Source organism: Alligator sinensis, unplaced genomic scaffold (assembly GCF_000455745.1).
Source record: "Alligator sinensis unplaced genomic scaffold, ASM45574v1 scaffold210_2, whole genome shotgun sequence".
Taxonomy (NCBI): Eukaryota; Metazoa; Chordata; order Crocodylia; family Alligatoridae; genus Alligator; species Alligator sinensis.
Window position 1 is genome coordinate 200919 of NW_005841946.1, and position 11769 is coordinate 212687.

The 11769-nt window shown below is 39.7% G+C and overlaps 1 protein-coding gene across 6 annotated transcripts in view; it reads left to right on the plus strand.

Moving 5' to 3' along the window:
• LRRC28 (leucine rich repeat containing 28) overlaps nt 1–11769 on the plus strand; it is a 79916-nt gene that overhangs the window by 20830 nt on the left and 47317 nt on the right. The gene's annotated exons all lie outside the window — the stretch shown is intronic.

Sequence of the window (11769 nt, forward strand, 5' to 3'; positions counted from 1 at the left end):
GCACTCCATAACTAGTGTGAAGGCATTCTTAGACTAGCAGCAAGTTTTGCTGACGACTGTGGAGGATCCAATAAAATCAGCAAATAGCGATCAGCCATTCTGTAACGAGACAGGCTAACCCATAGCATAATGAAGTCTCTAAGTAAAACAGTTCTGCCCTGACTTTCAGGATACTGAGTGCTCTTAATCCCTTTTGAAGCCAGTGGCAGTCATGATTACTGAGCAGGATGAAGCCCTGATCCTAGTGATGCTTTTAATGAACTTGATGCAACTGGGACAGTCTGTAATGATTGCAACAACATGGACGGTTTCAACTGTTGACGGGGCAGTTCCAGCACAGTGAATGTTTTGGGAGTTCTCTAGCAAAGTTACGCACTATCTTCCTCAGTTGTGGCTGTTTCAGAGCTGTAACAAGCCATTAGGATTCATATAAATAAACTGCTCTTGTGCTGTTAACTTCATATGCCCCTCCCACCCAGTTTTCTTGTTAACATTTGACTTTAGATTTGTCTTACAGGACGCAGAAATATAAATCTTATTTAAAAAAATAATTGACAGGGACAAAAAGTTTATTGTATGGGGATGGACTATGTGTTCTTCTGAGTTTGGAAAGCACCTAGCGCATTTTGGCACTACTGCAGTATAAATAATAATCTCCCCTTTATACTTTACAAAGACCACGGAGACTGTCATCCAATGATTAGATCATACTATTTGGCCTCAAGATACCTTTTCTAATGTCAGCCTCTCGCACTGGTTCAATTTGACCTTCTTTTTTTTTTTTTTTACTTGGCTTTTAAATATTGTAAGAAATTACTTACCCTTCAACTTAGATGTTAAGACAGATGGCAGAACTAAACCCCCATATAAATAAATAATTCAATTTAGGGCTTAAGTAATTTTGTCCAGAATAAACACACATTTCTTCAAATACAACAAAACAATTGGTTAGAAGAATAGGCTTCAAGTTTTTAATATATTGCTGGTAGAATTAATAACTAGACTGACGTCTTCACATTAACCATCAATATCTGGATCCTAGTTTCAAAAACACCAAGAACTGAAACTCTCTTCATTTTTATAAGAGAACGACTGTTTCAATAAATCGCAGATGATTCTATGTTATAAGAAAAAAGTGTTACGTGAGGCTCAATGTTTAGAAAGTACTCTGAGGTCTTTTTGTAACAAACCAGCAAAAACATTTGATCTATAAATTATAAAGGTTTTAGGATTAAATGTATTGGCCGTCTTTGCTTGGCATTGGTAAATAGACTCTTTGAACATCAAGTATTTTTTCTTTGATACCTACCATTAATTCTATTAGTCTTCTAAATTCTTGGGAGCTGTAATCAAACAACTGATGCCCAAAATGGATAGTCTCTTTTGCAAGTTCTTTTTACATGATGGATTCTCCATGATGGCTCTTCAGATCACGAGGCACAGGGTAACAGTACTGGAATGAGCTGGTATATCAAGTATTTGCTTACTACTTGTATCTAAATTGTAAAACCTGATTTTTGCTGTAAGTATCAAGAACAGTGGTGCTCAACCTTAATGGCCTGCAGGCCATTTAAGTGGCACGGGGCTGATGTGCTGGCTAGATCAGACCCTGTGTACTAGGATCAGGCCCTGTGCCACCTCTGCCTGCCAAGGTTGAGCCCTGGGGGCCCTGTCTGCCTCTGCTTGGTCCCATGTGCCAGGATCATGCTGGGATTGGGCTTTGGAGACCCTGTGCCACCTTTGCCCATTTCTGTGTGCTGGGATCAGGTTCTGGCCCTACGCCATCCTGCACGCCTGATCTTGCATGCAGGGCCACAGCCCTCGGGGCTCCCGATGGACCTGTGAGGAGCTGCGTGGGCCAGATGACATGCTGCTGGGGGTTGGTTCTGGCCTGTGGGCTGAGAGTTGAGCACCTCTGATCTAGAGTTTTCCTTTTCTTTTTACAAAGTGTTGGAGTACATGTGTTAGATCAGAATTGTTTTCTTCACTCTAGACCTGTCACTCTTTGTGCCTCTGTTACTCTGTAATTGGTCCTGTTCTTCCACTTCTGATTATTGTGACAATCAAAACCTGAGTAATGTGTTTTAACCCTTCTGTTTTTATTTAAATTATTAATAGCCTTTTTATGTAAGAACTTTGCAGCATATCTCTTTTTTTCACCTGAAATATTTTGCAGGCTGTTGAGTAGATACTTCAGAGATAAGTTGAAGTCAAAGGAATTTTTGACATCTGATTTATGGCTATATAGGCATTGTTACTGTCAGAGTTCATCTTGATTTCAAGTCTAAATGTTATCAAGATAAAGTGCTATTTTTTTCATGCTATGCAATAAATTCAGGTCTTGTTGCAGTCACTGTATCCATCTTTTGGAAGTAGATGTTGTCGTTAAAACCAAGGGGGAGTTATTCATTACAGTTTCCGTTAAGACTTTGCTTATGACAAGACTTTTTTTTTTTAATGTTTTTTGAGACACATGTTGCTAGTTAGACTTGCAAGCTGTAGCATCTTGTTTTAAAACTTAATTAAAAATGAAGGTATGTTTACTCAGCAAATGTTATCATTAATTATAGATTTAGCAAATGAAAAGCTTAATGTTTTGCCAAGTTTAGAAGGAAAATTAAGTAATTAAACACAGAGTTGGGTACAGGCTATGATCCTAACCCATGTTTGGCAGAATTCCCTCAAAAAAATGTTCACATCACTTTTTAACATGCCAGAAGATATTAGCAAGTATCTTTGAATTGAGCCAAATCAGGTTTCCTTGGATATGTTTGTTGTTAGTCAGAGTACCAAAAGCCAAGATTTAGAGCTTTGGTCCAGTAATGTTACATTTTTACACGTTCTTGACTGGAGTGGTTTAGTTGGGGATGATCCTGCCTTGAGCAGGGAGCTCGCGAGGTCCCTTCTGTCCTACTTTTCTATGATCCTATACACAAACATGCTGTTAGTTTAATTTGGTTTGTAAAGCAGAGTTGCAGGTTGGCAATGGCATTAAGTGCACAGTGTGATTGAAGAGAAATGCAGGTCTCTGCCATATTCAAACACGGGTTTAGCAAAAAATCCTTTCTCACCTAAGGAAATCTGTGGTTTCCATTTCTAGTTGATATCCCTTTGTTCTGTAGAGACCTCTGTCTGTTGCATCACTTGTTTGTCATTCCGCTTCCTTTGCGCTGAACCAAAAGGAAAGGTGTATTTATCTACCTTCAGTTATTTTTAAAATACATATAGTCACAGCATATAAGTTCTTTGATAGGAATATACTGAATCTGTATTGGATGTTGAGGTTCACCCATTATTTTTCCCCTCTTACTTTTAAATCCTTTGTATCTTTAAGGAAAATGATTTTAGAAGTAATGCTTAAACTTTGTTAAAAACCAGTTGTATAGTTATAAACCTATTTTTCTATACACTTTAGCGATCCTCTGCAGCTGATAAGGGAGTGTTGTTATCCTCATTTTACAGATGGAGAGTTTTGCTGCAGGCCACACAGCGAGTCCCTGTTAGAGCCAGAATTAGAACTTGGGTGTTTCCACTCCCCTTGCTGGGACCACACCTTTTTGTGAGCTTGGTTGTGTTATATTGAGAGAAGGGGAGATGTCTCTTTTCTCTGCATGAGACGTAAACTGTTTTTGTTCAAGTGCTTTTATCGATCGTTTTTCTGCATTTTTTGTTTTGCATTCATACACTTATTCATGCTTATTCTTTCCTAAACATTTTTGAATGTTTCTTCGGCTTTAAATGTGGAAACATTAGGAGGAAACCTGAGAAAAGCAATAAGATGAATAAGATGCTTATCGACTGGAGCTACTCTTACAGAAGGTTGAATGAGGGAACGAAAAGGACCTTCAGAACGTCATAATTTATAGAAAACTGCCAGACCTCACCCCTGAAATAATATTCTTTGGTCACAAACCCCTCCCCTATTAAATATATAGATCAACTGTAACTGTTGATTGCCACTGTGTGTATTTATACTTTTATAAATCCCAGGAATGTTAATTGATTACTGCTTAAACTGTTTTGCTTAGCAGTTTAGTTTACTAATTGGGGGCAAGGGAACCTTTGAGTCTGAAAAGTTGCATATTTGTCCCTTTTTACATTTTTTTAAAGTTGCCATAAAGTACAATATATGTATTTATTATTCACACAGATGAATATATTCTCCTGAAATACTTCTCAGAATTTCTCAAGTCAAGACTTCTTGAATGCCCTACTTAGTATTTTGGAATAGAGCTCAATATTAGGTATGTCAGTAAATCATGAAGGAGTGGTGCTTAAATGTTTTTCCTTCTCTCACTCCCCCCCACTCCAGCTACTCAGTAAATGAAATAGATTTCCACCGTTTGAAAGAGTGCACAGCATGCCAATATTCTATTTTCATTCTAGAATCTGGCTTTAACACACGCAGTCCTGTCTAATATTTTTAATTTATTTTCAGGACCTTAACTTAGACGTGCCAAAAAGAAAAACACTTGTAAATTTTGACTCTCTCCCCCCCCCCCCCCCCCCCCTTTTTTCTTTTTTTTTGTTCTACCAACATTTAAAACTGATTTTGCAGCCCCCCCCCTTATATTTTCATTACTCTTTAGTGCTGCTCCTTATTAGATTAAATTGCTTTGGTACCTCTTATGAACATTTATATATTTTCTAATGATTGTGGCTTTCAAAGCAAGGCACAGCCCGATGATGTGGACCCTTTTCTTTAGCAGAGTTGGCATCAGCTTCGTCCTTTCTGCTTTCCTAATTTAGTAACATGTATAAAAATAGGCACGACGGGACAGGTTTGGTATGTCAGGCACTCATCCAGGAGTGTGGTGTTTTTAAGTAAATGGACTTGCGGGATTTGAGGAAAACATAGATTAAGTTACATGAGCTTTACACTTCGCTAGTCCATAACTATTTAAAGGCCTACTGTCCCTTAAATTCAGCCTTAATTTTTTAACACAATATGTTGTTTCCTTTAAATCAGATTGGCATCTGATATTTTTATCATTTTTTATATTAGTGTTCTCTGTTATTTACCTGAATACTTTTTTGGGCCAATTTTACTTTTCCTGTATAAAACTGGAAGGCAACCCAGTGGGGTGTATTGCGTCCTTTCTGGAAGAAACGGAGCTCTGATTTTATTTCCGAAATGGTCAGTGAAGCGCATTTTAAAGAGCCGCTGCCAAGTCCGCTAATTTCTTGGTAAGCAAAGAAAAGCTTAAATTATTTTGGCACCGATTTTGAACACCTGAATTTCTCCTAAGGCTTTAGTAGCTTGTCTGAGACATAATTGTCACAATATCTGATATTTTCAAGAGAGCTAGTGAATGGCCACCCAGAGCTTAAACTGTTGTAGTGCCAGTTTATTCTCTTTGCTTCCATGAAAATTGGGGCATATGCAACTGAAGTTCTTAAGACTTATATTAGTGTCAGTGGGGGTTTGTTACCTATTATTTCTGTCTTTCAAAATCTCCCTCTAAGATGCCAAAAAGTACAATAATATAACTCAGTCCTTTGCTTCATTGACTTTTTGCTTAATGATTCAACTGAAAAGTATACGAATGACCATCTTGCTGGGGTCGTTTGACCCCCAGTACTCTTTCCTGCCATGGCAGGGGGTCGGACTAGATGATCTGCCCAGGTCCCTTCCGACCCTAGAAACTATGAAACTATGAATCTTGCACAATAAATAATTGTTTAATGATAAGATTGCTCTGTTCTGCTTTTAACAATGTTTTCTCAAATGCTGAAAAGCTAGAGAGTAAACATGAAGGTCAATAACTACAAACGTGTTTTTCTACTTAAACTAATATAAAACTTACTTTTCCCTATTACCGCTATCCTCTCGCAACACAATAACCCCCCTAGACTTTGGAAACTACAATTTATCTTAAGTCCAAACTACTCTCACAAAGGGTGTATATTATTAAGTTCTTGTATATATTTTGGTTTTGTATACATCCATATTCTTATGATAGCAGTCAGTGTGCAAGAGGCGATATCTTTTATTAGACCAACTAGACAATTGCAAAAAAAAATTCTCTTTATTTGCAAGCTTTCGGGCACGCACACCCTTCCTCAGCCATAGGAGAATGCAAAGATTGTAAAATTTATCCCAGGTAGAAATGAAAAAGCACACATGAGCTCATTTTAAAAGTATATTTTTTCTTAAGAAATCCCAAAAAAGAATAATCTCTTAGAATGAATTATACTTTGACTTTAAAGGCAGCTTGACCAGTTATTGTTGGTGGCATTTTGTCTCAAAGAACTAAACGCAGGTCAGCTTTCACAAAGCAGCATTTTGTACAGCTGGGACTTCATGTGAAGCTCAAGTATGGTGGCAACTAGTTTATAAAATAAAAACTGAAAAGAAGTGTGAATTGTTGCAGTAATCTCTCTCATAGTTTTGCCGTTTGATTCTTTAATTTTTTAAGAAAATGGCTAATACTTTTGACTAGACTGTGTATTTAAATGATGGGGAGAGAAGCAAAGACAAAGAATATGAAAGACATGCTAGTAAATTCCTGGAAATTTTACTTGAAACTGAAGTCTTTCTGTAAAGACTCTGACCTGTACAGTGTGTCAAAATGAGTCATCTGTGTGTACAGAGCTGTGCACTATTCTCTGTTTGTCTGCTTACCACTTTTTATGGTTATTTTCTTTCCACAGTTCTGTGCCACTTCCTGCCTGTTTGAGGGGCTTTTGAAAGCCTCTTTGTTAGTATCATACAGTATTTCTTAGTGCACAACAAAAGGTTCATAATACCGCTGTATGCTGGTAGCAAAAATAGTAATGCTGGTAATAAAATCTGCAAAGATCTAGAGCTATGTTTTTCCAAGTTAAAATGTTTCTAAAATATACAGTTTTATTCCAACAATTCTTTCAGGCAGGTTTTGGTTAGGCCTAATGGAGCTGAAACATCATTTCCAGTGTGTGTAATAGAAAGTACACTAAAGCCAAAGTCGTGTGTGTTTCACTAAAAGCTTGCAATGTTCCCAATTTTCAAGTTCATTACTATGGAATTACGTAGCAGATTTGCAGTATGCATCTGCTAAATGCTTGATTTTCTGTTCTAATCAGTAAACCTGAACTGACTAAAAAGAAAATAGCTACAGCAGTTGAAAAAACTGTCATGACTTTCAGATCGTGGCTTCGAATTTAAATCAATACTTTTATATCTGTCCAGTTTATTGGAATCGGCAATGCCATCTTCTTTTTTCCATGTGCATTTAAACAGAAACGCACTTAAGAGAGAACTTCTAAATCGGTGATTCTCAGCCAGGGTGCCAGGGCACCCTGGGGTGCCTTCAGATCCTCTCAAGGGTGCTTTGGGGTGCCATGCAGTGTTAGCACTGTGAGGTATACAAACCTGATTAATAACCTAGAGTTTTCAAAGCCATAGTGGGGAAAACATTCCAGCCTGTTGCAGACTTTCTCAGTTCTTTGGAACAGAAAAATAATTGCTCTATTATTATTTTTCCATAGTCAAAAAACAAGTGAAAACTAAGATCTGGCAGTTTCTGAGGAGTGCCTCAAGTCTAAAGGGGTTTCTTGAGCCTAAACATGTTGAGAACCACTGTTCTAAATAGTCATTGAAAATTTGAAAACTCTCTAAGTTATGGGTTTAGAACATATTGTTTTAGTATAGCCATTAGTTTAATATAGCTTCTGCAGTGCGTCTCGTTCCCACAGGTCCTTCAAAGTTTTACCAACTGTGCGTAGCAATCACTTCATCCAACATTTACTTTTAAGATTCATCTTGAAAGCTATTTCTAGACAAATTAAAGCTGGAATTGAGATAAGGGTACATAAGAGTAACTTGAAAGTAAAAATCCTTATAAGAACTTTTTTCCCTTTACATTTTTAAATTTTAAAACTAGGAATCCAGGAAATTAATTTAGAGGGAAACCTAAGTACATTTAAGCAACCCAAAATGTTTAAGTATGGTAACAGTTGTATGGGAAGTTTAGCTAAATATCCTTAATTCTGCTTCTCAAGTGGCTCTAGTTACAGATCTTTACCCTGCTATTTCTTTTGTACCTTCTTTAGGAAATGTTATTTTTTTGGATCAAACACTTTTCCTGTGGATTTTAAACAAGTCCACAGCTTTTATGTATGCTGACATCTTAAATGTGGCAAAGACTACTGCTTTGTGCATCTTGAGGACACTACTGTAAATGTGAATGTGGTATTGGCTTTTATAACATACGTGATATATCAACATCTCTAATAGTATGTTACAGTACATAAGTATTCCAAACTTTACTTGCATGTAAACGTTATTATTTCAGTCACCCAAGTCAAGAAGGTTGGTACATAGACATACAGCAGGTAGGTAGGTAATAACACATATAACTAGGTGTGTGTCATCATCAAGGAATCCTGTTTTTTTTCTGTTAAAGAAAATCTAACATTCTCTGACTTAAAAAAAATAAATAAATCACAAATTCTCTGATTTAAAAACCCCAAATCCACATACTTCCACAATTAAAACGAAATGCCATTGGTAGGCTTCCAAATTGCTTTACAAGTGTAAATATATCAATAAAACATTGTACGAACACAATGTTTTATTGATATATTTCAAGCAGTTTGGAAGCCTACCAGTGCCTCAATCATTATAACAAATAAATTCTAAATACCTATATATTGATTTTTTTAATATTATTTTTTATTTATTTTTTAAAATTATGGAAAATCAGAGTTCCTCCTGCCCCCTTTGCTCACCAGGACGTGGGTCTAGCTGCGGCTGTCTCCCCCACTGCTTTGTGGCACTGAGCTCCCCTAACATGCCGCTGCCCTGCCCATGCCGTTGCCTCTCACTGCTGACCTGCAGCCCTTGCCTGTCGCTCACTCCCTCCCTTCTGGCAGCAGCTCCCCCCTGCAGGAGGTGGGTGTGTGGGGTGGTGTGGGGGCACGGCATGGGAAGGGTGTGGGCATAGGCAACACCATTTGCAATGCGTCTGGTGGGTAATGGGCGAGCATATGCACTCCCAGATTTCTGCCCTGGCAGCAGGGCATAGGGCTGCATCCTGGCTGGATTGGCACCAGCCCTGAGCAGGAGTGCCTCTGTGGCCCATAGTGTGGGATCTTGCATGGGAAGGTGGGGTGGGAAGACTTGGCACTGCTGCCACTGCCAGGAGTCCCACCCCAGCCATGCTGCCATGGCTGCCAAAGTGAAGTTCCCCCTGCCTGCTGCCACTGTGGTGTGGGGGGTACAACTCTGTGCTATCGCCACTGCACCCGCTGCTGCCAGGTAGGCTGGGGACGTCTCTCCTTGGTGGCCGTGGCGGTGCAACTGGTATGGGACTCCCAGAGGTGGCAGCAGCAGCACGGAGTCACCCCACCCTGTTCCACCCTCCTGCATTGGGTCCTGCCCACTGGCCCGCAGAGGCACTCCTGCCCAGAGCCAGTGCCAGGCTGCAGCCCTGTGTCCGTGCCCTGCTGTTGGTGCAGAAAATGGGGGTGGTGAGCGGAGAACATGCCCTCCCTGTATCCCCCTGGTGCATCACCAGCGAGCATGCCCAGACAGTCCAGCATTCATGTGGCACCCTGTGCCTCCAGTTGCCCTCCCACCGCTCCCCCCAGCCTCAAGCAGCTCATTGCAGCCTGAAAGTCTGCCAGCCAGCAAGGGAAATCCCATGGTTTCCTGCTTCAAAGGGGAAAATCTGCGTTTCTCTATGGGAGATGGAAAACCCAGATGCCTGATCATCATGAAAGTTGAGATGACCAATCTTAGTGCAGTTTTGTCTAATCGGGTATTTGTAAAATGATTCTTGATGTGGTCTGTGTATTGTTGGTTGTAAAGAAGGCCTGACTGATTGCAAGCACAGTGCAGTGAAGAGTAAGGTCTAGGTTTTGTGGTCACCCATGAAATGATCGAGGACAAACAACTGTCTGAGTCTGTTTTTTAATCTACGTAAGGATATCGTATCATTTTATGTGGTTAGCCCATAGAAAGTATGACTACCTCAGTGTACGCCTGTTAATTCTACAGAATTAACCTGGAGCGAATACGTGCTGGAATATACTCATTGTATGTTATTAACCGTGTTTAATTTTAAATTGTTTCATCAACAGTTAAAGGTACCTGCGCAAGTCTGGCGAAGACAGGGGAGTTGCTTAGATGTAAATGAGGGCTCTTGCTCTAGGAACCCTGTAAATACGTAGGAATTGTAGGTTTGGCTTGTACTTTTTTTCCCAGTCCCACGCTGCGGTGGAATAGACAAGAAACTTGGGAACAGATAAACTTCACCAGTGAAACCAGGGCTGAGATTTGAAAAGGGACCTAGTTATCATCTGTGGAGCTCTTAAACCCAACATGTTCCTCACTTGGCTGCACTCCATTTGTGCAAGTTAAAACCTTTTTTAAGGAAGACATGGACTTCCTTCTGTGTTTGTGTTTGTTTGGGCCAGGCTGCTCCACCTGTGCTGCTGATCCATCCTCAAGGTGGAAAGCCAGCAGATCAGGGAGTCATGCCGTGACTAGGAAGATGGTCTGCTCCTTCAGAGTTTTTAAGGTACTTGGAGGATTGCTGCGTTACTGGGATCAAAGGAAGGAGGGCATGTGATTTTATTAGATCTTTATGCTTTAATTTTTGTTCTAACTAGGTTTTCAGACCAGGTTCATCTCTCTGGCTTCTAGGCAAAAATAAAACAACCAAAGCTGCTTGCTGGTTACTCTCATGCTTCACTCATGCTCCTTTTCCCCTTTCTAAGCCTCTGACATCCTTTTAGGGACTTGATTCTCTCTTTTTTTCTCTTGCTCAACGTTTCTTGTACTTCCCTACAGTTTCCAGTAATGTGAAACTCTTGTGGGGGGACCTTGGAAGATATGTAGTCTTCCCTGTAATACAGGCTTTATAAAGCACGTGATTCCTCATCCTGGCTTGCTTGTGGATAGCTTCCCTGATGAACTTCTGTCCTGGCCAAGTTTAGATCTATAAGGCAAGATGCTTTTCCCAGCTGTGAACCAACCAGAGCCTTCAGGAGGTGCTTTCTCTTCCAGCTACAATTGAGACATGCGCAGGAGCACCGTTTTGCATCCTTGGTCGCCCATTGTCTGTAGCAGTGTATACCTCTCTTCTCCGCAGCCTTGAAGCCCTGCTCTTATGAGGCACTTTCTGCTTCTGGAGAGTCCATATTGAAGATGTATAGGCAAACTACAGCTGACATCTTAGTATGAGCTTTGCAAGGCTCATCAGAAAGTCGGAAAGCTTACCGAAGGGTTGTTGAAACCCTAGAGTTATGCTTGATAGCTTTGTTGAATTTTGATGTACCTACAGTATTTAAAAACGTACGTAATTTAAATATCACGATGTTAAATTCCTTTAACTTGGCATGTAAATATAGGTTTTCAGCATTTTTATATTTGATTTTATACACAAAATCATTCCAGAAGAATTTGTTTGGAGTTTTTCAAGCAAACTATTTCACTGTTCTAGCAGCAACAACAAAAAAAGCGCCATGACTTTCAAACTTTGTTTAACACTTAACAAGTGGGGTTTCTTTTATTCTTCCACATCCATAAATGGCATGGGCTTATTTGGGAGAGGAAAAAAGGCCGGTTGCTATAGACAGACATGCCAGATTTCAAACTGAGTGACTTTAAATGGGATATTTTAGAGTAGGAACTGTGCTGAGGACTGTGAAGAGATTTGTAATGAGAAACAAGGCTCATTCTTAAATGCAGAGCAGCTACTATCACATCCTAATGAAGTGTTCACAAAATAACATACATAATACCCTTGAGAAACAACAGCTTGTGCACCTGAAAGGAAGAGC